This window comes from Falco rusticolus, chromosome 6 (genome assembly GCF_015220075.1).
Source record: "Falco rusticolus isolate bFalRus1 chromosome 6, bFalRus1.pri, whole genome shotgun sequence".
NCBI lineage: Eukaryota > Metazoa > Chordata > Aves > Falconiformes > Falconidae > Falco > Falco rusticolus.
This window is the reverse complement of record NC_051192.1, coordinates 47,623,737-47,648,960: the sequence shown is the minus strand read 5'-3', so window position 1 is coordinate 47,648,960 and position 25,224 is coordinate 47,623,737. Positions and strand designations below refer to the sequence as shown.

General features: G+C 37.7%; 1 protein-coding gene across 3 annotated transcripts in view; it reads left to right on the top strand.

Annotated features, from left to right (window-relative positions):
- GRM1 (glutamate metabotropic receptor 1) overlaps positions 1–25,224 on the top strand; it is a 199,422-nt gene that overhangs the window by 40,554 nt on the left and 133,644 nt on the right. The gene's annotated exons all lie outside the window — the stretch shown is intronic.

Genomic DNA, 25,224 nt, shown 5'->3' with positions numbered 1-25,224 from the left:
CCATACCTATTTAGCTTCTGTTGCTTTTTGTTCTGTTGTCATTCTGATCTTTCAGACTTCTTTTTGTCCCTTTCTTTCCTTAAAGTCTTTGTATCTGTCATTGTCATTAACTGAGATGCTCTCCTTTTGCCCTGTGCTATAATATTGGTCTTTCCTTGACTATATTGCTCCTCAAAACCCAGAATTATGATTTTTTTAAGTCAGACAGCTAATCTGGCCTAAGCAATCATCTGAAAGCAATCAATGGTTCTCCTTTCATTGTTTATTTTTGTTGCAGTCTTTCATTGCAGTCTGTTTGGAGCAGAGACTGTATCTCTACAAGTGTGTGTAGATAAGATATAGCACGTTTTGAAAACCATCAGCATTAAAATGAAACAGAGAGCAAGGTGGTATTGAGAATGGTATTCTAGATTTGTGCATGCGTTTTTCATCTGCATCATTCAATACACATAATTTGAAATGAATAATGGAATGTTTCAGTACTGACATGTTTTAAGTATGTTTTATCAGCGAATAGAGGAAACTAACTATAATAAAATTAGTCTGGGTGACAGCATCCCTGGTCTTTTTGTAAATGCCCTGCGGCTTTAGGTAACGCTGTCTTCATGTATTGTTGTCATTCTGTAGTGATATCTTATTGTTCACCTGATTTTGGTGCTCCCTCTTGACACTGTCCATAACAGAGAGCCAAAGGAAATCAGTCTCTTTCATTAAGCACCAAAATGAGGTACTTTGGTACAAACTTTAGTTTCCTATTAAACTATTTACTTAATCCCCTACTCAATGGACGTGTGGAACATTTCAGCTTATAATTTTGACTACAAGCCTTTATCAAGCATTATACTGCTCTATTTAGTTCAATTATTTGTCTCAGAATCTGCCCAGCAGCATTGCTCTGAGCCTTTTGTCAGAAATTCTCACCTATTAAATGCTAATAATGGAATTTCTTTGGAAATCACAATGCATTTTTCAGGTAGGTTTTCACATACCCTTCTTTTATGCTGATAAGAGTATGGGAGGCTCCTTTTTTAGGGCTAGGTGGGCTGTTCCAATCATAAACCAGGCTGGCTATTGTTTTGCATAGTCTGGATTGTGTCCAACAGCTGGTTGAAATAAAAAGTATCATAGGGCTTGCACATCTTTCATATGTGCTTACAGAACTAAAAGAAAAGAGGTTTTCTTTGAATTGTCCTAATTAAGTGATTTTAAAAAATGGCAAATCTAGCAAACTTGTGAGTAAGTAAGTTGCAGAGGAACTGCAGTGCGATGAATTTGGTCATCTATATACAAACAGGAACCAAGGCGCATATTAACATTGCTCTGACATGCTGTTTATTCTTTTTTATTCAAGTACCCACCTAAACAAAAACCCCAAAGCCTTTTAAGAACATTCTTTTAATTGACGGAAAGTGGAAGTAAATGTGAAATCAAGACTTTTTTTGCAATTATGAGCTAAACAAAGCCTTTAATTTACCCACAAATTTATTATCAGCCAAACTGTATCAACCCCATACTCTGCTCTGACTCATTGTAAAGAGGAAGCCTTTACAAAGGGACACCTGGCTAAATAGCATCCTCCTGCTGCATCTTCAATATTTCTATTGATCAAAGGAGACAGGAAAGGCTTAGCTTAACTAAATTCAAGGTATCGGAAAGAGTGCTGGGAACTCTATTTGACTTCAGCTTAATCTGGGAATTATAGGGGGTCACATTGAGCCAGAAATGGGTCATCGGACACTGGGGACTTTTCCGGGATGTGCTGACTCTTCTCAGGCATGGAGTTAAGACACTATTTGTGCTTTATCTAAGCAAGTGTTCCCAAATTCAGACTGGAGATCAAACTAGAAGTTCAGTCCCCTTTGCTACTGGAGGTGGGAGTCTGTTGTATTAGCAAAAAGAAAGGGAATTCCTATTTCTGAATCTGGAGGGAAGCTGGGATTAAGACAGGATGGGAGAAGAGGTTACAACCTGAGGGAGAACTGCAGATGTTCTGAAATTGATCAGTGTCCAAATGTAGTGGAGAGTTTAGTGGTAAAATGTATTAAACTATGAAATTAAAGATGATAAAGCTTTAAAAAGTGGCTGATAATCAAAGCGAAAGGAGAAGGCAAAAACTGATCATGGCTTTGTATAAAACCAGTGATTGGAATAGTACTGGAATAACCAAAGGCAAAAGTTATGGTAATAAAATAAACTGTACTCTTGCGGCAATTGAGGTTATAGCTCTTTTAGCAGAAATTAGTTTTAATGTGAAGAGATTATGTAGAAAGATGCTCAACATCATGTGTCTAATCATGTATATGCAGGCCACCAGGTTTTACGTTACTTAATAAGCATCAATTAGGTTTTGTGAGAATCTGGCAAGGTGGATGAATCTCCTATATATCCCCTGGGATGATGCATCAAGGCAAGGCATGTAACTGACTTTCTAGCATCTGTGTGGGTAATGCAAAGCAAATAAAAGATACAAATGAAATCCCCAATATTAAGAGTTACTCTGAGATCATTGGAGAACAGACATGTTAGATAAATAGTTGGAAATGAAAATGCTGTTTTGCAATTTGATGATCTCTCAAACTCCTACACACAATGGTTTGTGTAAACTAGGAAGGAAGTATTAGTGCAGATGCCATTTTTCAATATAACACTTGGTAATAGGCTATGTACTGTTTTACTTCTGTAGGCTTCCCAACGTTTTATGATCTCCATTAATATTGCTCTATAGGCTATTGTAGAACTATAAATTTTAAGAGTTGGTAGGGTGAATTCTCCTGAAAGTTTGGACACTTGGCAGTGAAGATATGGTTGGGTTCTTTGCTGTGAACTCAGCGCATGACAGAGGGCAAGTCAGTTCTTCTTTAATAAAACCCTTTTAATGCAGGGTGACAGAGTTTTCAGGATGCATAGTGTGACAAAATTTTTCCTGACTGCCCTCCCTTCACAAGACAATATTTGTGGGTTTGGCATTTAACTTCACACCTTCAAAAATATTGAGAAGGCACTGTCAGTGTAAGTTGTTTGGTCCCATTATCTGACATTGTTGGATATGTGGAACCAGATTTCATCCAGGTGTAAAGAGTAAACAACTTGCCAGTGAGTGTCTAAGACATGTGCCCTGACGCAGTCAATCCCTGGGTGGCAGGGTGTGTGGGAGGATTTGGGTAGGTGCTTAGGGCAGTTATCATCCTCCAAAGCCTGGGATTTTATACGTGAACAAGCATGTAATCCCATCAAATTTTGGTGCACGACTTGACAGAAGAGTGCCTTGCCTACCTGCATGAGACCCATCAGTTCCTAGCACTGTGACTGGGACACTGAGCCCTGTTCAGCTCCATCAGAGCAAAGGAGGGCCTCTGCATCTGTGGACACGGTGGTTAAGACAGGGACCCAAACCCTATCTACATCAACCCAGTACTCATAAAGAAAAACTGGAAGGAGAAATTGACAGGTTCATAACATGGATTAATAAGGGAGGAGGAAGAGTCTGATCAGGAAGCTGGTCCTTCATCAAAGAAACAGGAGAAGGAGATGACAGAAGTCACTTTATAGTGAGGAAGAAATCACCTGGTCCCTGAGGGAACTTTGAGATATGCAGAAAGATTGTGTCTGCCAGCCAGGCAAAATGGATGGCTGCCTTGTTGCTCGGATGCTGGGATACTGAGGCTGACAGTCAGGAATTAAAACATGAGGAAACTCAGAAGCTGGGGTAACTTGCTAGGGATCAGGGAATAGACAAAGAAATTGGAAAGGCAATAATCCAAAACCTCTGGAGGTGGCCTCTGTCAGGCATGAAGGCAAGATATCTCTTCAGGGATGACCTTGTAAATTTCCAAGGAAGTAGACCTCTGGAAAAAAGTGGTGTTTTAATTTGTATCTCTGTTTCTCACTATCCAAATCTATTTTAATTGGCAATATATTGAATTATTTTACCCCAAGTTGAGTCTCTTCTGCCTGTCATGGTAACTGTTAAGCAATCTCTCTGTCTTTGTTTTGACCCATGAGATTTTTCATTCTACTTTGTACCTCTCTCTTGTTGGGTGGGGGTAGCTGGTAAGCAGCTGGGTGGGCATTTGGCTGCTGACCAAGGCTAACCTACCAGAGATGACATAAGTTGCACTGACAACAGTATGATGACAGGTATTTCTCTTTCTTTTACATTCAGTTCTGACATGACAAATATCAATAACACAGAGTATCACAAATGCTGCCTTCTATATCTGGCTAAAGAGACTGTGTGCCTTTTCCTCCCAGACAAGTCCCTGGTGCCAGTGGCTCATACATAACCTACAAATTGACTGAGAATATTCTGCTGTTATATTGGGATGTTTTTTATAAAAAAGATGACCATCAAAGGATGTTGCTATTTTTTTAAGTTAGACTAGCTGAAAGAAAGATGCTTTCTCCAGTGCACAGTGTCTTTATTTACACAGGGGCTGCCCCATGTTTATGAAAAATCAATGAGAAATGTCCACATTCTCCCAAAGGAGCTGAAGTGCTTTGCAGGGCCAATGTGTTTAACTCCATTTCCAGAAAATATGATTAGCTATTTTTAAGTACGTAACAGATTACAAAGAAATCAGTAAGAGCCAAAGCTATGCTGTCAGTGGGGAAAAAAACCCTGTCTTGTGCTAGCCTAGATTATCTAGCATAGGTTTAGGCTTTGTAAATTTGGCAAAAATAGTAGATATCACACAGTGTTGCTCATGATAGTGTTACTTGCTATGTTACTACAGTTTACTATGAATGGAAATGTGGTGTTAAGAGAACTGGTGGTAATCCAGCATTGCCAAATGGATACGATAGAACCCAAACCACTAGTATATGATGTGCTGGTTGTTTTGGGAGGGTAGTCTGACTGATAAAACTCATAGTGGTTCAAAAGCCTAAAGTAAAGATGACAACACAAGTGGCATGCTGACAAATAGGAAGATAGTAATTTAAGCAGAAAAAAAGTTTACCTTTCATGCTGTTTACAGCAGGAAGAAGACTTATCTGTCTGGTACCTCCACAGCCAAAGATGCTCAGAATGACTGTTACTAATGAGTCTGTTGCTGTTGACACTCCAAGTTAGTGGAAGATTCTGTATTTAAATAGGTATTTAGATGTAATCAGAGGTTTAGCTAGGTTTGGATTCAAATTCCTGGATTAAAATTCAGGTAGATTCCATGAAATGCTGAAATCATTCATGATCAATGTTAGAATACTTTCGAAGTCTAACTGAATATGGCAGTTAAGCAAAATCTTGTCAATGAAGATAGTCCCACCTGGCAACATCAGCCTATTTCCTGAACATTATCAAGGTTGGTAATAGGATCCATTGCCAATTTTAAAGTCTGGAACCTCAGCACATGTCAGTCTCTACAAATTTGAATTCCTTATTCATTCATAGTTCAATTTGTAATTGCAGTCTAGCACCTGTTAACTATGATGAGAATTTATAATCAGTGTGGATGAGAACAGCATTACATGATGCAAGAAGACTATGAACAAGCATGTTTTGTTTACCCTTTAACCTAAAATAATATCAATCCACATTAAAATGGGATTACATGTCAAGTGCCAATTAAATAGGCACATATTAGAGCAGAACTACCTTTCATTTGACTTTCTCTGTAGTTCACATACAGAGTTCACCAATAGCCATTCTATGGCTGTTGCTTGTTGGAAGTTACGATGAATTAGATAGAACATTGAGGTTTACTTAGCTGGGATTTTAGAGAACATTTCCCTGCTGATCTTAACAACAGGAACAATGTTCAGTTATTCAGGGGTAGAGACAAGAAAATACAAGAAATATACCTATTGTTTTTAATGGTAAAATGGGATTTAATTAATACAGTGGGCAATTTTTTAACTGTTTTGGGTTGAGGATTTTTGTCTTTTCACTTCCTTCTCCCTTCTATGGGACATGAACTAAACTAGGTTTTGGATATAATCAAACCTCTGTCATATGGGCATCCAGAATTAGTTTCAAAGACATGTATTAACCCTTAGATATTTCTGTGGATACACTCTGTTTTTAATGAGGGTGTCATTTTCAAAAGTCATAGGTGAGATATTTGTAAATTGTAAATGTTTTTGTAAATGTTACTCAATTTCATTAAAACCCTCCTTTTTAACTCAAAATGAGATAGTTTCTGTTTTATCCAATAAAAATTGTTACAAAATAGTAAATTTCAGCCATGGTCTCTTTATGTTATTCCTAGTTCTTCACAGGCTTGTAACTCAGAATTTCCAGTATGGTGCTTGCTAAAGTGAATCCACTTCAGAGGAAACAGATCATATCACCAAGTATGAAACTGTGTTCCAGTAGTCCATGTAAATTCCTGCCCCAGATTGTCCAAGAGAGATCCTGTTTTGATAGACATGAAATACTAGGTCTCTGGTAACTTGAAGACATAGGAAAAAGCCCAAATCCTTCCTGGCAACTTTTTTCCAGGGTGATTTTCCCATGTGATCTTTAGAATTGTCTGTCCTTACATGCCTATGTATCCAGAGACTTCCTGAAAGGATCAAGCTTATAGGGATTTCAGGTTGTAGGCCATGCAGTTGTGAAATGGTATGTTTAAACTGTATTTGAGTGCTTGCAAACTATCTGTGGTAAGAAATAAATCACAGAAGATAGTACTTAGATTAGACGCAACTGAGTATCTGTTGTTCTTGGACAGTAGTCATAAATCACTTCTTTGATTTCTTTACAAGAGTTTGAAAGAAAAACAATATCCAAGTTATTATTCAGAAGATGTCTTTGTACATATTATTAATATAAACATCACAAAGCATAAATACAACACTTTAATAAATCCTGAATGCACCTGTAAGACTAATTAAAGTGGAAGCAGTACTGATTACTAAAATACAAATGTGTAAGTTATTTTAATAAAGTAAATACACAGTTTTTTAAATTTATATGAAAGGTTGCTGATTTAACAAACAGGACACATGAAAACCTGTTTAAGGCAATGTACACGTTTTAAGGTAGTTATTAATGTACCTTTCTCTTAAATGTTGATTGTATTGAGAGAAGAAAAGGGACTGGGATTTTCCTGTTTCTGAATGCTTAGTGCAATTGATTATCAAGGCTAAGTAATGCTATCTTTCACTTGCTTAAGTCACTAGAAAAGGAGAGGGGACAAAAGCATACAACTAAGTATCTTGAAATCAATAAGAAATGTGTCACTTAAACTTCATGATGGTAAAACTTGTGGGGACAAAACTCTCTTGTTTCTGGATTTCTGGTAAAGCTTTCAATGAATCTAAGGCAGTTTATGCTTAGGAAAAAAAGGCTAAGACTTGGTTCAGTGTTTTCAAATTGTCTTGACATGAATTTTGCAAGGAGAGTTATCTAAGCTAGTAACGTCCAACAGAATGCAAGGAAGGAACATTTTCTGCAGTCTTCCAACATTGAAAAAGTGCAACAGTTCAATGTCTGCTTGTTGGCTGTGAATTAATATGGACGTTAGAACCAATGAATTACGAATAACATGGTGTTATGTGTTGTTGATGGTTTATTTATTAGGGGGTATAGGTTTTATCATGCCTCTGTAGCAACCAGTAGCTGGATGGCTGCTGCTCACTGGAAGGATATACTGTGCTTTTATGTGAATGGATCATATTGAATGGTACTACTTTAAGGGTCTTTGTATAATTTACTTACGGCCAGACTTTTTCAGGCATGTCTGTGTGAGGCTGGGATTTTTTATCAATGGTTAGGAAACAAAGCAGTTTATGTTTCTACTGACAACAGTTAAAATAAACCCTAATACTGTCAACTTGGGAATTCCTGCAGTTTACTTCTAGTGCTTTTCAGTGCTCAAATAGAAATGTAATTTAATACAGTTCAAGTAATACCATGAGCTAACCCCTCCCTCAAATTATAAAGCTCAATGTTTTTCTTCAGGTTTAACTTCTTAATTCTAAACAGCAAATGAATCACCTGTGGTTTTTTTTCAAGAAAAACAGAATGAAGGGTGAACCTTCCCTGAAATACTTGTTCATTTTTTTATTACTAAAGGATAATTATTTTCATGTTTCCTGCCAAGTCTTAGTATAAAATTTGTTTTTCCTGCTCCAGTATAGACATATATATAGACTGTTAACAGTTCCAGTCCTTGGATCACTAGAAAATTTGCCATTAGGGGCAAGTTATTGACTGAAGGTAATCAGAATTACCTGAGCTGTGTTCATACAAACAACACGTTTTGACAGGGACAAGCACATCAAGGAAAAAATAATTTAGGTTGTAATTTAAACAACTTTCTACTGAATGCCGGAAAGCAGTGACTGAAGAGCTTTAGAGCTTCTGTGCATAATCATCTGGCTGCATTTTCAGTGCAGAAATTTACTGCTTGTTTAAGCTTTTGGCTCATTGACCAGAGAAGGTAAAATAAAGAGCAGGGTACAGTCTTGTGGGGAAAGACCATATACTATCTGATTTTCAGTAGTTTTTCCCTTTCCTTTCATAAATGCCTTCAACATAATGGCTTTGCTGCAGAACCTCTGGTACTTTTCCAAGGCTGGAGTATGTGCCCAATATTTAGCAGTCTGAGGAGCTGAATTCATATGAAGGGAGGCTAGCCCTGAAGCATCTGTATGAACATACAGTGTAAAAGTTTTAGGTCATGCAAAGGTTGTAATCTGACAGCCAAATGCATAATGTTTCTGAAGCTGAAATTAAACTGGAATCAAAGCAAATGGCCCATGGTGTTAGATCCTTAGTCTGTTGTTTTCTGCTGAAATTTTCAGCCAAGGCAAATCCTTTCCATTTCTGAGGGATAGTAGTGCTTTAGGTCCTGACATGATGTCAAGAACTCATCTCACAAAGTCAAAGCTGGCTTTTTCATGTCACTATTGCCTCTTCAGCGCCATTAGTCTGTTTTGATGCAGGACTGAAAGATTGCAGAACTGGCCAGCTCTTGCCCACATTTCACTTCAGGCATTAAATGTCTGCATCTTATTTCAGTTACTTGTACCTCAGAGAGGGAGAGTCAAAAAAAGAATTTTGTATCAAAGCCCTGCAAATTCATTGCTGCCTGATAAGTGACCTGGCACTTATTTTAACTGACTTTAAACCATATGCATTATTCACTATGAGCTATTTGTGGGTAAGCTTTGGTACCTAGGGCTCATACAGTTATTTTCCATGCTGGTGATTTGGCTATATTTATTCATTCTGTGGGGAAAAAGTTTAAATTTTTTCCTCCTGTCCCTCTTTTCATCAAAGACTGGAAGGATGCAATGCAAATCAGAATTAAAAAGAAAAATATACTTCTGCTGTTTAGTATAGTAGAAATAGAATGTATTATTTTTTTCTGCTTTACAGAGTAAGACTGAATTCTTTGGTTTCAGTCCAAAGAAGGCATTGCTAAGAAGAGACTGACTATCAGCTCTTCCATGTTAACATGAAGATTAGGAAAGCTGCATAACAGGTCAAATTTACGCACTTCTGTATGCAGAAATGACAACCTGAATGTGACTCCTGTTACGGGTTCTGCTGATTTCTCACAGGAGGTTGAATCATTGTAAGTTGTTATTTCTAATAAGAAATATCCAAATTTTCTCTACTGTTCTTCTAATACATCTCAGAATATTCGATTTTACCTGCCTCCTTGTTGTTATATATTATTTGCATTCTTTAGTTGTTCTTTGCATGCACCATTTTGTTTCCCGCATCTCCAACCATCCTTTCTTGGTCTTCCTGTCCCTGTTTACCTCAGTCTCAAGACTTTCTTGCCAATCAATATATTGAGCTCTTCAGCACCTGCTACCATTATGCAGCTTTTAATTTTTGTAGTAAAAATGCCTCACTGTTTACATAATTTCATTTCTGTGAAGTCAGGAGGAATTTTAGCATTTTCTGAATCAGAAATGGAGATAAGTAAAACATGCTCTTGAAAATCCTACTCGTATTACAGAGAAACTTGAGGAATAGGGAACTTTTCTGCCTTATCTGGTTGCTCCTATTATGTTAGGCAGATTTACACCCTTTTTTGCAAGTCTCACTCAAAGCCATTATTAAATAAACATAAAAATTCAGGAATGATATATCCTCTTTTTTTTGTGTGTGGATGTGCGATAACAGTCAAGAAAAAGAAGACCCCCCTCACCTCAAAAGTAGCTATGCAGTTATGTAAGACTGGCCCTTTTATTGTTTTCATCTGTTCTTAATGGGAATTTGCATCACTATTGCCATTAAAAAATACAGTATGAAGCATTTGTTACCATATTAACCACTATTGCATTTACAGACCTCAAGTACTGTAAGGGTAATTGACTTGAACCTGAAAACTAAATTCTGACGACTGGCAATGATATAAAGTGAAAAACTGGGCAGGTGTTCCAGCTTCTAAGGCTAGCAGTTGATCATTTTCAGAGCTGCAAACTAAGTATATGTGAAGACTCACAAGAGGTAACCTGGTGTAAGCAAACAAACCAGACACTGTAGTACCACTGCTATGGTCAGTGCCCAGACTAATTTACAGCGGAACACCTAGAGTACAAAATTAGATGTGTTAACCTGCATGCATTTCAAATGAATTTTTCTCAGCAGTGTGATTACAATGTATGTCAAATGAACCCAGAATGGGAATGGAGAGTTTAAAGTCTTCACAAGAAACCTGCCACCGTCTCTCTAGTAAGCATGAGAATAGAAATAGAGGATGATAGAGTGCAATAATGTCTCTTGAGAGCTCTGTTGTCCAAGTATAACTGATTTCTTTTTTTCTGTTTACCATTATATTAGTGGGAAAACTTCTTAGATGGGAAAACTTAAGTAATTGTACAACCTGCTGCTCCAGCAGGGTAAGAGTTGCAGTTGTAAAGAGATGCAGGCAGAATTAAGAAGCAGCAAAGGTAAAAGGCTAAGAAAGGAGAAGAGGTGGTACTAAAATGTGAGAAAGAAAAACATAGATTGTAGGAAGAGGGCAAGTAGAATGGGGAAGTGGGAGAGAATGATTTACAAGAGTCTGTATGTAAAAAAAAAAAAAAAAAAAAAAAGAGAGAGAGAGAGATGGTGAGTGATAGCTTTGGTTTCAGGCAATTATTACTTTTTTTCTGACCCAAATTGAGATGTGTTAAGAAACATGAAACAAGCTGAGTCTCTATAAATTGCACAAATTGAATGGAAGCAGAATCATGACTCCAGACCGGAGAAAGTGGTGGGCTGCTAGCCCATCAGGATTCAATACAAGAACGCTTCTGTTGATACTGAAGCTTTCCAGCAAAATACCAAGGGCTGAATTCTGTTTTCATGGTGCTGTGAAGCATGAATAATCCTTTGGAAAACAGTGCTGTTGAAGTGAATGTGAAATGAGAATAACTTTCTGATACAAAGTGCTTACCTGTTAAAACAGAAAAATGTCCACGTGTTGTAGGATTTGTGTTTCTGTCAGTGCTGAACATCCAGTGCTTGTGTTTCAAATTAAGATCTTTTACTTCAATATTTTTTCTTCTCTGTGAAGAAACATATTTTCTGATATGCTGACTGGCTGATTAGTTTCAAGCCAGATGATTGACATTCCTTGTAATTTTCATCCTTGGTGTGGAAATTACAGATGTTGTGCTTGTTTGTTAATGTCTGATTCTTGTTTAAAGCTTCCTAAGCTATTTACTTCAACAAAACCTCAGCAGCGTCTGTCAGTTCCACACATTAGTCTGAATATAAAAGGATATATTCTGTGTGATTTACATTTGCTGGCTTTTAATTGAATCAAGTCTTCCTAATGGAAGAGGGAACAGGAGTCTACCTGGATTCATTTTCATCATTTATGTTAGACGTACCATCATGTTTGTCCTCATGTGTCTTTCTAACTAAATGCACGTTTTTAAGGTTTTGCAGACTACAAATGCTTTGGGGAAGGGAAAATCTTTTAAGGATGTGCAATGCAATACACAAAGGGAGGACCTTGGCTCATAACTGGTTTTGCTGGCCAGCACTGCAACTCATGCAAACAGTAATAGTATTTTAAAACCAAACAAAAATTACTTAGGAAAGAATGTAAAGGAAAGACCAAACACCAAGCAGAAGAGGGGATTTTTTTTTTTCTGTTTTAAAAAGAGGCTTGCTGCAGTGCTAGCATAAATTATACGCACTTACTAAAGCTGAATTTTGATATTGTATGGGGGCCATGGCCTCACTGCTTAAGTGGAGGTGTTCAGGATCAGCATGAACAGCTGTGCTACTTGTCTTGATGATCATGGAAAGAAGCTGGCTGGGAGCCTGGAGGGGAAAGTGTCTGTATCAAAGCGTCATTCTTTCAGAATGTATGGGCACACTGAGTAAAGCTTCAGTCTCTCTGACAGAGCTCCAAAACCAGATAGAATCATAGCATCATTTAGGTTGGAAAAGGACTTTAAGATCGTCAAGTTTAACCATTAACCCAGGACTGCCAAGTCCACCACTAAACCATGTCCCTAAGCATCACATCTACACATTTTTTAAGCATGGTGATTCCACCACTTCCCTGGGCATCCTGTTCCAATGCTTGAGCACCCTTTCAGTGAATAAATTTTTCCTAATATCCAATCTAATACCTCCCAGCATAATTTGAGGCCATTTCTTCTTCTGTCACTTTTATCTGAGAGAAGAGACCACCCCACCTGCCTACAACCTCTTTTCAGTTAGTTGTAGAGAGTGATAAGGTTCCCCCTGAGTATTCTCTTTTCCGGACTAAACAACCCCAGTTCCCTCAGCTGCTTCTCATAAGACTTGTGCTCGAGACATTTCACCAGCTCTGTCGCCCTTCTCTGGATGTGCCCCAGCACCCCAATGTCTCTTTTGAATTGAAGGGCTCAAAGCTGAACACAGTATTTGGAGTGTAGTCTCATCAGTGCTGAGTACAAGTAGACAGTCACTGCAAAGGGATGGAGGCTTACTTCAAATTGTGCTCCTTCTTTTCCTGGCTTGATCCAATGAAAGTTGTAGCACAGGATCTAGCACTTCATCTTTTAAAAACTTAAGTTTTACTTAAGCTGGAGTCTTTGGATTAGAAAAAACTATTTTTGTGAGCCACTTGTAATATTCAGTGCTCAATGTAATCTGTGACTGAGATTGCAGTTCCCACTGCAGAACTAGGCTTTATAGTCTAAGAGTTGCTGTTTCATTGCCAGGTATTTTTCCAAATTCAAATTTACTGTTCCTGTTAATCCCAAATCACATTTTGTGTCCCCAGGCAAGCAGAGCTTCATGTACCTGCCCCTTACCTGTCCAGATTCTCCAGCTCTGTGCTCCTGGCAGCCTCTAAAATAAACTTCATACATTGCTAATGTATATGCCTGCAGCACAGTGAAAGCTGAAATAGTTGAGACATAGTAAGAATAAATTGAATTTAACATAAAAATAAGACATTAACTGTTGTAGTGACTGAATTATTCCATGTTGTATGTAACTTAATATAAGGCTCTGTGAATCACTTGAATGAAACTGCCACAAATTTTCAGACTGAAAAGCAGAAGGAGCCTTGCTGTGTAACTGAAATCCCCCCTGAGGTAGGTAGTGATTTACATCTCTCTTGAAGGAGCCAGGGTCTATTGACCGTTATGGAGTGTATGGGGAGCTAAATGATAGGGGCAAATACAGAGGGAGAAACAGCTGTACAGTGCTCTAGGTGATATCTATCTGCTTATCTTGGGTTTACAACATAGGAAGTCCGTTTATGCTGGAATGAGTTGTAGGCCAGGAAAAACAAACTTCATAACCAGGGTCTTTGAAAGGTATGTATCTCCAGTTTTTTTCCCCTCTTATTTCAAAGAGCTGTAGGAATGATACATTTTGTCATCTATTTGAAAGTTTGGTGGATGAACTAAACATTCTGGAGGCAATGCTTGTAACAAGTTGAAACAACTTTTAATGACTTTAATAGTTTGTTTTCTTTCCTTAGCAGGAAGAAAAAATGTATTCTTTGCCAACCTGAAACATTTTTGTTAAATCCAGAGCTATGTTGTATCAATTTCAAAACAAATATGCTATTTCAAAATAGAAATTCAGAATGTTCCTATTTTGAAAATATTGAAATATTTCTTCTAGAGAATGTCAAAATAAATTGTCATAATATTTAACCCTCCATGCTTTCCAAATCGGTGAATAATTTTGATGTCCCCACATATTTAATTTCCAGCAGATGTATTATTCATCCATTTCTTTGTAGTTTTAGTAATGCTTTTGAAATCCCTGCTGATAGTGACTCCACAAATCAAAACCTCCCACCATTTTCAGTAGTCTGAGATTCCATCCTGTTCTCATGTATAATGATAGAAATACAAACCTAATTTTTTTTTTCCTCTGTGAACTACACAAACACAATATAATAATTATATAGACTCAAGTCCTTAGGAGCATGGTACACCGTGACATGCTTTCTCAGCAGTATGAGATACCGTGAGCCCATCAAATCCATCATCTGTTTGCATTGGCTCCCCATAGAATAGTGACCTGGATTCAAAATCCTTACTCAAGGTCAGCTTTGTCTTTATCCTTAAGGAACTTGGTGATCTTTAACAAAGTTATCTACAAGAGATCTGAAGTATTTGGGCTCAAAACTATGGCAAATGCTTTGGCCAAAATGGCAAATGGGAGTCTCCTGTAATAGCATGGACAGTTCTGTGTAAAATAGCTTCTGTCCAAGGCTGGCCTTAGGATGTAGAGTATAAGGTATGTGACTGAAGTGCTGGCTTCTCCCATCAATACTCTTAAAAATATATGCATAAGGAGATCAGAGAATGAGCACTCTCTAAACAAACAAGTTCTTAGCAAGTAGCTGCAAATATGCACCACAGCAGAAAAGATCCATGATATATACAATGCTTTATCAGCAAGAGGAGGAGAGAACCAGAGGGAAGGTTGTTCAGGCTCACAGTCCTCCCGTTAGGGGTTAGGATCTTCCTGCAGTACCTGAGCAAGGAAAGCAGTCACCCTCGGCTCTCTGCAGATGGCTTTGTTACCCTCCTAAGGCACCTGTCTGTCCACATCTCTGTCTCCCTGCTCCACTGGCTACAGGGGCAACACATATCCAAAGTCATGCAAGAGAAATTCAGACTTCTAATTCCAGCATCAGATTGGGAGGTTTGAAATTTTTTTAATTGAAATTTATACAGAGAGAAAGAAAGAAACAGGGTTTTTTTCCTCCCTAGCTTCACTCCACAAAATCCAGTTCACCGAACCTGTACTCTGCAAACCTAAACCTGCCCATTGATTCACAGTTCAGTTCTGAGATGGTAGCAGCCACTGCAGTACAAACACCTGTGGAGATCGTTGACAGGCAAAGCTAGTGTTCCTGTTGGTATATTTCTTGCTGTCTTATCCTAGTGATGTTTAAATGAATTCAGACTGTGTCTGGCATGAAATAGGGTATCGAGCACTTCTTTCCTGGTGGTTCTGGTACTAAGAAACAAGTTGTGCAGAGTCTTTGACCCTTTGAAGGCATTAACTGAATTTTGAATCATAGTTCCTTTAAATGAAAACTGATTCCATTCCTAGTCATTTCAAACCACCTTGTACATAATTTTTTTTTATTATTTTTTTTTTTAAATTACAATAAAATGCTGAGAGATACTATTCTGGGCAGTGGAGAGACCAGTGACATTGGAAATATTTAAAAAATCTTGATTCTGGCAAAAAAATTGTTCTTAAATCTGAACTTGAATTAGGCCCTGGTTTTTAATGATTATTCGGATGTTTAACATTTATGTCTTGACAGCCATTGTACTTGAAGTATGATAAGAAAAGGTAAAAATTTTCCCATTACCAGATCTTTACAATAAGTAATGAATTTAAATTGATACTGTCCCTCATTTTTGACAACATGTTAACATGGCTGGCTGGTTAGTTTGTTTACTGTTATCCCCACATCTAATGGTGAATTTACACTCCAAACCTCTAGCTGCATAACATAGAAAAGTGGTGACCATCCATAGAAATGGAACTCCTTTGGGAACAGAGGAAATCACTCAGCTGCTTGCCATAGCTACCACAAAATAGATGTCTAGAAAACAAAAGAAGCAGATTGGTCCCAGGTTTAAAAAAATCTGTTTGTTTTGGCACCAACCATTTGCAGAGAAGCCACTCACTGTGAACTCCATGGTGTCTCATGTAGAATCCACTATTAACCAATTTTAAATGCAGTAGGAGTGAAGAAAAGGGCTGTTCCTCAGTAACTTGACTTGACTTTGCACGGTCAAAGAGATGCTGTTGCTTCTGTTCAGCAATACTCTTAAGCATAGGCTTAAAGATTTAAAAAAAAAAAATAATTTGGTAAGTGTCCACCTGGTTGCTGTCACAGGAAAATGCAAGGCTTTTATACTGATGAACTTAAACATTATAGAGAACACACATGATTTTGGGTTTAATGTTGATTCCTTGAAAGGACTTAGAAAGGTGAAGGTACTTAAGGATTGTGTGGTCATTATGAAAAGTACACACTTATAATTAGCTTTATATTCTGGACTACTAAATAGGTTATTACTAGTATAAAATGAAAGCAATAAGATCATATTATAGTTTAAGAAGCAGCACAGGATAACATTTAGTAGAGTAGCAAAGAATGAGTAAAGTTATAGCTAATATATCTTTAGCTTGGCTTTAATCATGCTAATTAAGATGACTGGAAAACACAGAAGGGAAGAAGATTCAGGAACAAGAAATAAGCTGACTTGCCAGCCACAAACATCAGGAAATCAGCTTGATCAAAAAGCCAGTAGATGTATTTGTAAGTATTGTACAGAATAAAATGACATTAGGTATAGACATGTTTGTTAATTTATGTATTCAAGGATAACCAATTATTGGTGCTATGCAGTAGTCATGGAGGAGAGTGTCACAATTTTATATCAGTAATCAAATATTAAGAGGTCTCTGAAAACAGCATTCCTCAGGCTTTGAACTTGCATTTGTGCCTTGGTCCCTGTCTATGGGTGCATTAGGATTTTTTTTGTAATTTTTTATCTGAATTCAGGTAATTGAGGTAATATTTCTTTGTAATAGGTAAACCATCTATTTGTGATTTTCAAGACAGAATTTGATTTTAGTCTGATCTTTGTCTTATATTGTCTGTATAACCACATATTTCATAGTGCTGAAATACATGATCTCCTTGTCATAAGAGGCTGTTGTATCTCATTGTTCTTTATTTACTCACTCTGTGCTGTGTTTAAGGTTTTATTTAAAACCTTTTTTGTCTCATTCTTTAAGAATTAATTTTTTTTAAAGGTAAGTTCATTAAACTTTCCCAGTTTCTTTTATCATTTCCAGAGTATGTCTTGTGGCCAAAAAAAGCTGACGATGGTTTGAGAGGAGAAGAGCATGTCTGTATTTGTTAGCCAGCAGATAAATTTGTGTCAATAGACTACCCTGCCAAACCTTCAGAAGTGAGGTGGCCATTTAGCATGTGCTTCCTTGTGATTTCTCCAGTCTTATACTTCATATTATCTGCATTTTCATGGCCCTTCACAAAATAAAGTATTCCTTTTGCTGGGAAAGATGTGCTTATATTATTTACATACCTTTTCTGTTAGAAGTAGCACACAAGCTCTTTACTGCTAAAAAAACATTAGGTAGGCTTGTGATGTTGAAATATTTTGTTCTGGATAACTTTACATTTAGTTGTGAGATGGGATTATTTTGTTTCGAAAGACACAATAGTCTCTAGGAGATGAAGTTGTACATGAAAATCCCTGAAAAACATTGAAGATGGGGACTCATAAGGAAAGCAGAACCTGAAGTTGTATCCAGTGAGTTTTTCTTGGCACCGTTAGGGTGGGGACTACCAGCCGAAGGGCAGTGATTCAGGAAGATGTGGTTCATAGCTAGGGCCAACAGTGTTGGAGGTTTTTCTGTCCTCACAGAAGCTCAAGAGGAGGATGTCTTGAGAGCTTGCTGCATATCTGGAGCCTTGGACAACTGCTTTGATACCTCTGCATTCCTTTCTGGTTTGTGGTTTCTGTTGACTGGCATAGAACAGCTGACGTATGTTAAAAGCTAGAGTGCTCCTGAAGCTTGCAAGCCTGCAGAGAGAGAACTTGTCACTGCTGTGGTGTAATAAACTTTCCTCCAATTAATTTTTTTTTTTTTTACTTGGAAAACTGTTAGACACTTTATACAGCTACTAAAATTTACTATTTGAAGTTTCTCAAAGGGAATGAATGTCAGAACTAATCTTGGGGCTATTTTAGAGAGACAACAGGACCTAGATTTATGAATTAGGTTTTTACCTATATCAAAGTTAAGGACTGGTTTCATATTTGTGGTTATGGAAAAGTAATTTGGCTTCACATTGACAATCCACTGTGGTATCAATACACATTGCAAATTATTAAACAGAATAGTGTCCTAACTTTTCAATTTAAAATATGACTAATTTCCTGAATCTATTGTTTGTATTGGAAAATTAGATGATCTACTTTTCATTTATAACAGCATACAGACTATGCGTACTTGATGCAATTAATATAGTTGGATGAAAGGCAGACATATTTTGATACAAAGGCAGATGTGAAGCAGTGATTTTCATCATAAAAGTATGTAATTAAGTAATCTTCCACTCTGACCTACAGGAGAAACTGAACCTTGGCTGCAACGAACGTGTAAATAGCAGCCCTGTATTTTGAGGAACAAAGGGTGATATTTACAGCAAAGACAGCATATTATCAGTGTCATCAAGTCTCTGTAGTTAGCAGCAACTGTTTCCAAAGGGTCCCCCAATGTTACAAATTCACCAATCAAAATCTGGAAAATACTGAACATTTGCTTTTTCTTTTTTTTTTTTTTTTTTTGTATAGGAACACTCTTTGTTTACAGTCATATATTTCAGGCATCCATTTGCATAAAATCTGATGATATAATTTTAAATATAAGTGGGTTAGGTGTCGTTGGCCAAGGTAGGCCTGCCCAGGTCCCACATCCCTCAGGCAAGTTTTCCTTTGTCCCACGTTGGGATTCTCTGCAGGGTTCAATGCACAGTCCCCTTTGATGCACCGCTGGAGCAAAAAGATACATTTGGTAGGCGTGTATGGCTGGCTCACAAATGCTTCTGAATAATTCTCTTATACTTCGAGAAGGAAAGCCATAATTTCTCCTTCCTTCTCTTTCCATTTAACCAGTGTCATGCTGGTGGGGATTTTAGCTGTGCAGGAGAGATTTTCAGAACTGCTCGGCATCCCTAGAGATAGAGGTTTCTCTGTGTGCTTATCTTGGGGCTTCTGATCCACTGTTCAGCAAGAATTTCCTTTCTTCCATCTTCTTTCTTCTTGCTTTGTCTCTCCTCAGACACCTCCCATCTCTGTTGGAATTCAGTGCCAGTAAGAAAATCATCCTAAGCACTTTCTTGATTATCAGCTGACACTCTCCATAGTTGCATCAAAATGAAACCCCCTGATCAACGCATTCTGACTGTGATGTTTGAGGCAAGATTCTTACTGGCCGATAAGTTCATGTAGCTATGAGGCCAGGGTTTGTATTTTTAAGTATTATAAAGTTAGTCAAACAGAAAATAGTCAAACAACGCTTCCCCATTGTGTACGTGTTAATTTATAAGGTGAATTAACACCTATTTCCAACTTCTTTTTTAACATGTCAAGAAGAGTAGCAGAGAGAAAATCAGAGAGCATATACTAATTAGCATGTTCTAATAATGGAGTGGGCCTGTCAGAGTCTCAAGCACAGCAGTTTAGATAACTATCCATTTCTTCTGCCGTTGCAATTATTCCACATCAGTTGTTCCCTAACTTTCCCTTTCACCAGGCCGTCACGTAGAAGCAGGACCTGATGCAAGGCTTGCTGAGCCCAGAGAATGTATTTGGTGTGTCACTGTGTGTGGTGAGGGAGGGGCTGCAGCATTGTGCTAGGGATACAGATGTAGAGTTGTTATCATGGTAGGTTATGGCAAGGGAAGGACTATTTACCATGCTTTGCTGACCAGAATTCAGAACAGCTACTAGCAATGATCAGGGCTGGCTAAATGCATGTTTGCTTTCTAAAAAAGAATCTTCATGCCTTGCAGTCTGACAAGCATTTAATTTATGGAAGTGTAGAGTGCTTACATATGTGATGGAGAACACATGCAATCAAATGATGTTTTTTAAACCTTTTGATACATCAGCATACACATACCTTAGAGACTGTTTATTGGAGTATGTTCACACTCTGTGGCTTTTACTTGCTTAAAAGGTTAAAAGACTATGGCAAATATTTTCTATTATTTCAGATAAGACCGAGTCCTGTGACAAACAGTCTGGATCATGAATTTTATGTTTGTGGTCAGCTGCTACCGCAGTAATAGTGAATGTTTTTTGAATCACTGCTTGACATTTCTAGCACAGTCGACTTTCAGAAGATTTAGGGTCATTAAGACTGGACACCAAAAATCATGGAGTAAGGGTTACTAAGAGGACAGAAACAAGTGTTGGATTTCATTCTTATTCCCATCAGCACGAACACCTGTTCTTTGTTTTTTTCCAGCACCTTTTGAAGCAATAACCTTCAACGACTCTAGCTGTATCAGGCTACGGGCTACATTGTTGGCCTATTTCTCCTCAGAGGTTTTAGCATTGTCTTGCTATTTCTCCTGGACTAATTTTTCTGACTGCAGTTTGGGGACTATATGTTGTTTTCAGCTTAGAGAAGGGAGATTGTCATCTTTAGCTAAAGCTTGATAGGAAGAAAATGCTGATTTATGATTATTGTTTCTACTTTGTGGACCTGAGCGAACCACTCCTGCAAATGCCTGGTCTTTTTGCAGTCCTTGAAATGGGCATGGTAATGCCTTCTTGTCTTTGTTTCTCTGTAGGAGGGTTGTGAGATAAAAGTGTTAATGTTTTGCTGTTGTGTTGTAGATAAAATCTCTGTATATTCAGGTGTTACCTAGGAATATTGATTGCGTATATATATTTCCCTCAGCTGTCATGAAGTAAAAACATGCTGAAAGTCAAACGATACTTTAGTTATATAAAGAAGATCACAGGGGATAAATGTGTGCTATCTAACTGGAATATATTAACCAGTTTTAAAATTATTTTAGGAAAAAAAGTGAAGTTATTTTTCACATAGTATACTAGAGGGAAAATGGCAGAAATCTATGTCCTTTATGGACCAAACAGATGTAGTGCAACACCCAACAATATAATGCTCCTAATGAAAGAGGACAACTTTCTTTGGCCTCCTGAACAGTGATACCAAATGATATACCAACTACATTTGTGTTCCAATGGCACTGCTTTTGTTTCCTGAGGAACTGGATACATGTCAATGAACATTCAATGACAGACTTATTGTATGGTGATCTACTCAATAAGTTTCTGCTTGCATTGCTGAGGCTGAACCTGCATACTCATAGAATTATTCACATCTCATCATCAGCTCCATAAACTATCCAGTTCTTATGGATATTGATGTTTTGAAAAAGAAGTTATTTGAAAGCACTATTGCGTTGTCTCTTACATCAACATTTAAGGTTTTCCCAGTTGTATGTTTTTTTAAATTAAAAAAAACTCTTTGTCATCAAAGGAAAAAATGGGGAGAGAGGACAAAATACATATATAAAACTTGGTTCTGAATTGAAGTAAAGACGTGGTATTAGCAAGAAATGTACCATCAGTCAGAAATAAGAAATATTATGTAAAATAACTTTTTAAAAGGTTACAATTCTGGATAATGGTGAAAGATGCAAATAGGAAAACAGACACGTAGCACCCATTTGTCCTTAAAAAAACATAAGAATAGTAGTAGTAGTAATAATAATAATAAGAATAACAATAATATTAGCAGTTGACTCTGTCTTGGGGAAGCTTAAGAATCTGGGACATTTCAATAGCAAGAATGATTGCGTTTTTAAGCTTGCTGAAGTTCTTATTTCACAGTCTTGCTGGAATGCTCTTAAACTTATCACACAGTTCCCCTTCACGGGGAAAAAAAAAACCCCACAAAACTCCTGAGTACATTCTTTAATAATGTAGTATAACTTTTACTTTATGGACAACCACACTTTCTGCTAGCAAAAATTCGAACAGATGAGCATCTGAATACTTAGTTATTAAAATTTTAGTTCTAAAAATGAATGTGAAGGGAATGCATTCAGCTGAAATTCATTCTCACCATAGCCTTTACAGGAAAAAACACCCTACATCAGGGGTCCTCAGACTACGGCCTGCAGGCTGGATACAGCCCCCCCAGGGTCCTCAATCCGGCCCCCGGTATTTACAGACCCCCCCCCCCCGCCCCGACCCCCCCCCCCCCCGCCCCCCCCCCCCGCCGGGGGTTGTGGGGGGAAACCAAGCAGCCGCAGATGACCTCCTGCCACCTCATCCGCGTGCCGGCCCCCTGGTTAAAAAGTTTGAGGACCCCTGGCCTATATGATCAGGCCATCTGCTTGCCTACCAAGCAACCTAGAATAGGCTGCTTGGCCAATTTCAAAGACAAGTAAAGTTCTTCAGGATTAAAGTTCTTCCTAGCAGTCATACCATAATCAGCAGAGGAGAAAGCCCAAAGCAGTGTCCTTTAGCTTACTGAGAGCTAATTACCTCTTCTGCCTCCCAGTTCACCAAGCACCCTGACCAGGTGGTCAGCATGGATCGGGCCAGAGGTACTTCTGTTGAGTCCGAGTTGAAAGAAAAGAAGGGGCTAGTGAGTCTTAGTGGTTATTCTTTGGGGGTGCTATGTAGAAATGCGGAAACCAACTAGACAAGGAATCAGTGCTTTGTTAATTGTGCTGCTTCTGGAATTAGTTTGTTACTGAAATAAATTGGTGTAAATGATGTAGTACTGAATACCCATTAGGAAAAGAGTTCATTAGTGTATGATCTGAAAAATGCAGTGAATTCTGGTGTAATAAGAATATAAGAAAAGATAAAAGTTATATTGTTCTTTAATGTAAGGCAATTAGCATTGAAAATTGAGTTTACTATTCCTTCAGCTTTCAATATTTGCACCCAAGAAAGTGGATACTGATCTCAATTGGAAACACTTTTAACTCTTAAAAAAAAGGTGGATATTTCTTTTTACAGATAGTATTTAAGGAACTTAGTAAGGCCTGTTAAATCTGAAGGGGATTCACTGCTGGACATACAGGCTAACAGAAAGTGAAGTCAAATACAGTAGCAGCCTTGGCCAAAGTGAGGTGACAGATGGATGATTTGGTTCAAAATAGAAAATATGACCTTGGCCACAATAAATGAGATTTGCTGACGGCTCAGAAATGGTATCTACCCACTATGGCATAATAAGGTTAAAGCAAGAGGTCTTGTGTCAGAGAATTCTAGTTAAGGATTTGGCTAAATTGCAGGGTGTAGTGTCAGCTGATGCTTAAAGCAGAATCTACCAGAGAACTTGCTGCTCATGCACACACACACACACATACACACACTGTTATACTGAACCTGTAGAGAAATTGGAGTTAAGTTCCTTTGAGCTAATGAATCCTGAAAGCTGGTGAAATGCATGTTGTTGATTTTTTTGTTTTCTCTGAAGATGCATTGCAGTCATGTACTGTTTTGTCTTGCCAAGTACCACAAACTACATCTTTTACCAGTTTTCATGGAGTGTTTCCATTATTAGAGTAGGCTACAAAGCAAATTCACATTGACTGCTTGATCTAATGTGCTTTAGTAACAAATCAATGAAGAAAGATATCTTTACATTGAACAAAAATGAGCAGGATGGTGAATAGTAATGTGTGATGAACATGGGGTTACCTTTCATGGCACTGATAATTCTTTCAAAGAGTAGCTTGACCAGCATGTGTTAGGAGCAACACTGGGGTGTCCAGTTGCCTCTGTAAAGAGGGTAGATGACAATTTTGGGATTCATTTTACCAGCATACCAGGATCTGATAGATGCACCTCACAGATTTAATCATCTGGTCATGCTCTTTCTCAGTAGAACTGGATTTTGTATTTCATGCTTATAACTGCTCTCATGCATCAAGAAGAAAAGATAGTGACCACCATGCTAGTAGTGACCACCATGATAGTGCCAAGATGGCACCAGCCTTTTGGACTACTCTTAAAAATGGCACAGTATAGTTTCAGCCAAGGGGGGTGCTGGATGCCCTCTGCTCAGGACTGATGGGTGTTGTTGGCTAAAATCGTCACGTGGAGCGTGTTAGAGAGATGTGCTTTTTAATTTTGTATGGTGAAAATGAGCACAACTTCCTAAGCATCTGTCAGTATGTGCTCTTGGTACAGCTATAAGCAATAAAGAGCTCAGTGTGCTGCAGTGTGAGAGGGCTAAATGATACCTTGATAACATTTTTGACATCTTGTAGTTCAGCATGTTGAAGACATGATGAGTAAGTTAGATAGATGCATGCAATACAAAGGAGACGACTCTCTGGTGTGTCATGTATCTGAGAGAGCATCTAGATGAACCTTTTGCTTTATCATAACAAAAGGAATTTGCATGTCAGGCTATAACTAACGCTAATTCAAGGTGAGGGCTGCTTTTCTTAAATACCATTTTCGTTTGATACTTAAAATTACGTATTTACACCTACAAGATATCCCTCTTAGTGTTGTATCTGATAATTTGTTACTTTAATGTCAGAATCCCCTGTAGTGAAATTTCAGAAACTGTGTCAAATAGAGAAACAAAAACAATATACAAATTCTGTTCACAGACATGAGCAACTTAAATCATGTGAGACTGGTCAGAAAACTATGATTTTTTTCTCACTGCTTTTGAGGAAATTATAATCATTTACAGACATTTCTTGGAAGCATTTTATTAGATCCATTTGGTTGGAAAATATATACCAAGGACCATCTTCCTTTAAAACTAATCAAATAACAGAGGGTTCAAAATGTTTTTTTGAATGTGAACACACGCAGTTGTGAGAATACACAATATATCCTACACTATCAATTCTATGTTTGAACTATGAATGTTTTTTGTTGCCATATCGACAATCTCAAACTTCAAATATGCTAGACATGACTGTCTTGGATGTGAACGACTTTCCTTTCAGTATTTTTGGTTTCTTATACACTTTTCATAAAATCACCTAGTCTGAAAACCTGTATTATAAAGGAAATACCATGATGTGAAATAAACTGATTCTTTCACATAGTATGAATAAAGTAAGGAACAATTTAACATAATAAGTTAGAGCCTTTGGCAGTGGACACTTTTTTTTTTTTTTTAAACCAGACTTCCCCTGCATTTAAACAGAAAATTTTCATCTAACTTTGAATAAGTTATTCTTACTTGAAAACGTGTGGGTTTCCTTTTTATAGGGATTGCATCTT